This window comes from Peromyscus maniculatus, chromosome 5, assembly GCF_049852395.1.
Source record: "Peromyscus maniculatus bairdii isolate BWxNUB_F1_BW_parent chromosome 5, HU_Pman_BW_mat_3.1, whole genome shotgun sequence".
Lineage (NCBI taxonomy): Eukaryota > Metazoa > Chordata > Mammalia > Rodentia > Cricetidae > Peromyscus > Peromyscus maniculatus.
Genome location: NC_134856.1, coordinates 73,416,935 through 73,422,735, shown reverse-complemented (window position 1 = coordinate 73,422,735; position 5,801 = coordinate 73,416,935). Strand labels below are relative to the sequence as shown.

Genomic DNA, 5,801 nt, shown 5'->3' with positions numbered 1-5,801 from the left:
CAGTGAGCTCTAGGTGTGCAGTATGCTCCAGATGTGCAGTGTGCTCCAGGTGTGCAGTGTGCTCCAAGTGTGCAGTGTGCTCCCGGTGTGCAGTGAGCTCCAGGTGTGCAGTGAGCTCCAGGTGTGCAGTGAGCTCCAGGTGTGCAGTGTGCTTCAGGTGTGCAGTGAGCTCCAGGAGTGCAGTGTGCTCCAGGTGTGCAGTGTGCTCCAGGTGTGCAGTGTGCTCCAGGTGTCCGGTGTTCATAAGCCGTACTGCATGCTGGTTTGGAGTTTCAGGAGAGCAACTGTTTTAAGCCCCCTGTGCTCCAGTAAGCAGCTCCTTCCCCATATTCCTATAAATAACTCCAATAAAGCTCATTGATTCAATTAAAACAATGAAAGAAAGAAAGAAATCTCTGCGACTCCAAACCAATGATGTTTGCCTGGTATTAAGCTGTCACAGGCAGCATTTCTCAAGGCGTGCTCTGTGTTCTAAAGTTGGGGCAAGACGTTCTATGATCAAAGAGTCTAGGTTTCACTCAGTGAAACGAAGCATGGATTTGGTTTTTTACATTTCAGAACCCATTGTGTGGTAATGTCATTATGGGTTTATGAAAAGAATACGAATTTAAAAAACAGCCTCTAGAAATTGAATCCGGGCTCACCTCATGTGCTTAGCCTTGGCCCTACAGTACACAGTGGTCCTCAGAACACAGTTCAGTGTGTCCCTGCCCTGCAGAAGGAATCCAACGCGCTCTTTGAATCAACCTCTGCCCCCCACTCCAGTCCCGCCTCCCCCTGCAGCCACCTTCAGCCTTCAGCACCACGTGCTGGTGTTCACCACACAAACAGCGCCTCCTGTCTCTCCTTTTGTTTATCCCCTCTCCAAGCAGGGCTTTCTCATCCAGATCATGTCTGCTTCAAGCCTCTCTTCTGCCATCATGTCTTCCAGAAAGCCCCGTCTGTGCTTTTCTTCGCCCTCCCTCGGGGCTCCCTGTGTCTCTGGTGAAGTCTGTCATTGCACGTACTGCTCTGTTCTACGAGTAGATGCCGGTGTCTGTCTCCTTCCCCATCTCGAGCTCTCCAAAGCCAGGCGCCATGGCTTACTCATTTTCACGGGGTCCTGTCTGGGTGGAATGTGACTTTTTATTCTGAAGCTTTAGCATCTGACTTTGCTGGCCCTTCCAGGTTAGTTACTTCTAGAGAAAGCAAAAGCCATACCTGCAAGTGCCTTTCATGTTTACATTGATTCCCCCAACCTCTTTCTGCACTGGACTCTGACATTTGACAGCAATAAATCATTATGGTCCATTTTCAGGATGAGGTCCTCATCAGAGAACACAGGCAAACAGGAGGCACTGGACCCCCTTAGCTAGCAGCTGGTGTCTTCTTGTCTAGGAACTGTCTGTCTACCTCTGGTTGAGAAGTTACTGGTAGTCTGCTATATGACGAAGCCCATGGGTCAGAAAATGAGGGACCCTGGAGCCCAGGATATTCATTAGATAAGGCTTGGAGTTGTGAGCCAATAGAATGGAGAATTAGAGGAGAATTTAGAATTTCTAAATACCAGAAAGATTGCACCTCCCTGAAGAAGTCAGCCAGTGAGGGACTGGGGGGCAGAGAGATGGGATCAAGAACATAAAAGCCACTGTTTCCACCAAATTGGCATGGCCATTTTGCTGTTTGTCCAGGTTGACCCCTGGCTGCTACAGAACTAAAAATAAATGTCTCACTTTCCCTACTCTCAGTCTCTAGGACTCTTATTATGAAGTGAGAATCACTGCCTCTCACACACAATCTCCAGAGCCAGATGATTGGAGAAGTCCTTTAAGCTCTGTAGAAGACACAGATCATTCTGGGGAATCACAGAGCAGTCTACCTTGCCACCTTGGTCCCTCCACCTCCTGACCTCCTGACCACCCTGCTCCCTCTCCAAGTGGCCCCGGTGTGACATGACATGACATGACATGCCTCCTGGACCTAGGGACCTCAGAGTATAAATGTCTTCCTTCATGACAGTCGTCTGTGTTTGTGAGACTTAGTCCTGCCTTAAACAAATCCCGAGCCCCTCTGCAAATACTGTCACTTTGAAGATATTCAACAAATGTTGAATAAATAAACAGTGACTAATTAGCTTGGTGTTGGAAAGGATATAAAGGTTGCCATGTTGATTTAGTCAGCTGGTTCATGTGGCCTTGAGCGCCCCCCCCCCTCGGAGGATCCAACACGGTGTGTGTGTATTTGCCTTCCTTGACTTCAGTCATCAAGCTGTATTTTCTAAGGTTCCCTTAGTGAATTAGGAGGAAGGAGTTTCATGCTGTTGTTCAACTTCCTTGAACATAGACCAGAAAAGGCCGGGTCAGGGGTAAGGCGCAGTTCAAGAAAGAGTAAAGCTTCCCCCTTCATGATACCATCTTGTTTGTTTGTTTGTTTGTTTATATCGGCAAGTAATTTATTTAGGATGTGGTTTCAAGGAGCTGTTAAGAGACACTTGGAAGAATGAGACAAATCCAAAATAAAGGGCTGTTAAAATCACGACTTTGGAAAACTGAGGCTAATTTGTACCAAAAATCTCTCAAAAAGGCAATATAAAACTCTCTAACCGACTGAATGAGAACAGTATTTTTCTCATCAGCTTCCATCCTTCATTTATAAAGGGTCAACGTTGACGCCCTACATTTGGGGGATGAACATAATTGTTCGCCAAGTGGATTACTCAGAATCTCTATAGTGTGGAATATGTGCTACACACTTCAGGTAAGACTGTGAGCCTGGGGTCGGTTGAGAGTGTCTGTTACAGCCGTCACTCTACTGTCTTTAGATCCAACCCTTCAGCTTGGCAGTAGTGAGAAAATGCCACAAACTGAGGCAATGTTAACATGGAGTATGTGATTAAAAGGCCTGTCTTGGAGACGAGTCCTAAGCCCCCATTTTTTAAGAGAGTCACCCAAAAGACGGAGGACAGAACAAGAGGGAAAGGGTTCCACAATGATCATACCTACTTAGCTTGGACAGCAATCCAGACAAGAACATAAGTGAGGATCCAATAGCGCCATTTTTAAAATGCAACAGATATAAACCCGTCCAATCACAGACGCAGGCAAGAGTTGGTGTCCTGGAAACCTGCCTTCTCTTTGTGGTTTGAGCAGACCAATGAGCAATGGAGCCAAGTAACACACTGACCAATCAGGATGGGACACTAGACAAGTTAGAATCCTTATTTACATAAAGGTCCGGGATTCCCACGCTTCCAGTTTTAGCTTCCCCCTTTCCATTGTTCTGGGCACTCACTGCAGCCTGATTTGCTCTTGGTCAGAGCCGGGTCTTCCATCTGGCGCTGGATGATGTCATAGTAAAGGCTTTGTCTCTGCCCTTCTGGATCCAGTCTCATGTTTCCAATTTTTGGACCCAAGAACCCAGTTCTGGTAACAATTTCTGCAAGAGAAGAAGGGATGTGTGTGGACATCGTGTGGACCATCTGCAAATGCTCCCAGATCAGTTAAATTCATGTGGAAAGAGAGTATGTCTTTCATTTCCTGTGAAGCTTAGCCTCATGAGTTCTATGTTGCAAGTTCTAGAAAAAAAAAAAAAAACTTATGCTCAAACTGTTTTTAAACAATAACTCACTGGCATGGAAAGGTGGGTGGTGGCGAAGCCCAGTTGGAACAGAAAAAGCCCTCCAACAAAGCATATAGGTGCAAGGAGACCATATGGAATGGGAGGGAGAAAGAATGTAGTCAGCGCAAGCATCAGGAGAGCAAGGGGAGAGAGATTTAGGATGTCGGGGTCCTAATATGTGTGCTGCACAGTGGGTTGGAGGCCTTTTTTACATTATTAAAACATAATAAATACACAAGCAATTGTTAGTTGGAAACAGAATGACCGCTTCAGATCCTACTTTAGAGTTCTACGCATCTTCTAAAAACACACGCGCTGCGGCAGAGCCTCAAGGTCCTGGCCTAGCAGGCCGGCTCCTCTGAGAAGGTAAAGGAGACAGGCAACTGTAATCTCCTGTGCTCAAGGAGGCACATAGCAGGGCTAGAGGGCATGCTAAGAGAGCATTAGAGGTCGAAATAAAACGAACCTACCCTCAAAAAATCAAAACAAGGTCTGGTGAAGGGGCTGTCTGTAGGCGCCATGTCGGGCCGCGAAGGTGGCAAAAAGAAGCCCCTGAAACAGCCCAAGAAGCAGGCCAAGGAGATGGACGAGGAAGATGAGGCTTTCAAGCAGAAACAGAAGGAGGAGCAGAAGAAACTGGAGGAGCTAAAAGCCAAGGCCTCGGGCAAGGGACCCCTGGCCACAGGTGGAATTAAGAAATCTGGCAAAAAGTAAGCTGTTCCTCATATCTGAGATGATGGTGAGCCTCTTCCATTCCTATTTAAACATCTGGATGCCCTGCCATAACATCTTTACCACCTACAGCTAGAATGAAGTGTTACCCTGGAGCCTGTTAAACATCTGGATTCCCTACTATAACATTTTTGCCACCTATAGTTAGAATGAAGTGTTATCCCGGAGCCTGTTGTACATTGTAATAAACTTTTGTAAATATATATATATATATATATATATATATATATATATATATATATATATATATATATAAAACAATGGCAAAAAAAAAGTCAAAACAAAAGACTTCTAGTCACTCATTCCTACATTCAGTAGGTTAGTGGAATAAAACCAGAAAGCCCGAGGCAGCTATCAATGAGTGAGATGGCCCTCTTATGGTTCACTGTTTCAAAAGCTGAATGATGAGCTTTGGTATCAGCAATGGACTCAGTGTATTCACCGGGAGCTGCGCAATAGAAAAGCTAAATCCGGTGTCGTATGTGCATGTGTAGAACCCCGGACAGGCAAAGGTAGCTCTCATTTTTATTAATCTCAGATGAGTGAAACCTTGAAATAACACACAACGTGAGTGTGTGAGGCTTATGTGCACTAGACAAAGCCGAACGCATTTTGATAGTTTCTGCCAACTCCTCATTGACCGACGTTCCTGAGGACTGGTGGGAAGGAGAGCTAAGTAACCAGGAGGCAAACAGAATGGTTTTCTTTGGCCAATCAAGTCTAAGGTGTCGTGCTAGGAGGACGGCTCAGCAGTTAAAGTGTTCAATGCACAAGCTGAGGACTGCAGTCTAGACCCCCAGGGCCCCCCAGACCCCCAGGGTCCCCCAGAAATGCTGGCCTCAGACTAGATGGCCATGTTAGTGAGCTCTGGGTTGGACTGAGAGACCTAGGCTCAATGATTAAGGTGTAAGGGGTGATCTAAAATGATTCCCAACACTGACTTCAGGCTTCCCCCAGCACATTCACACACACACACACACACACACACACACACACACACACACACACACACACATTTGCATGTACGCCTGCACATGCATGCCCACGCAGATGCACAACACACATAGGGAAAAATGGAAAAGAAACGTTTTTAAATTTCTCTCTTAATGGTTAGTAAGTACCCACCTGACCCTGTAATTCCCCGAGGAACTTAGAGCTCAAGAATTTGTGTGTGAGTTTGACCAACAAACAGAACCTTGCTAAGTCTCACAAGCAAAAGGCACTTGGAAATAGTTGTCTGGTAGTGTATTTTTTTAAAGGAGAATCTGTCAGATTTCCATTTAATGCTTCTTTCTATATAACATTTAAAATTACTGGGTTGGCATGGTATAGAGAGCTTAATATTTACTAATAAATAAAAATGAAGAAAGAGCTTTACTGTCATATGTGGGGGGGGGGCATGTGTGTGGGAATGGACCTGTATATATATAAGCATGAAGAAGCCTGTGATCTCAGGCATCTTTGATCTCTTT

General features: G+C 45.6%; 1 pseudogene; it reads left to right on the top strand.

Annotated features, from left to right (window-relative positions):
- The first annotated feature begins 4,092 nt into the window (after nt 1-4,092).
- LOC121829767 (translation machinery-associated protein 7 pseudogene) lies at nt 4,093-4,528 on the top strand (annotated as a pseudogene).
- The last annotated feature ends 1,273 nt before the right edge of the window (nt 4,529-5,801 follow it).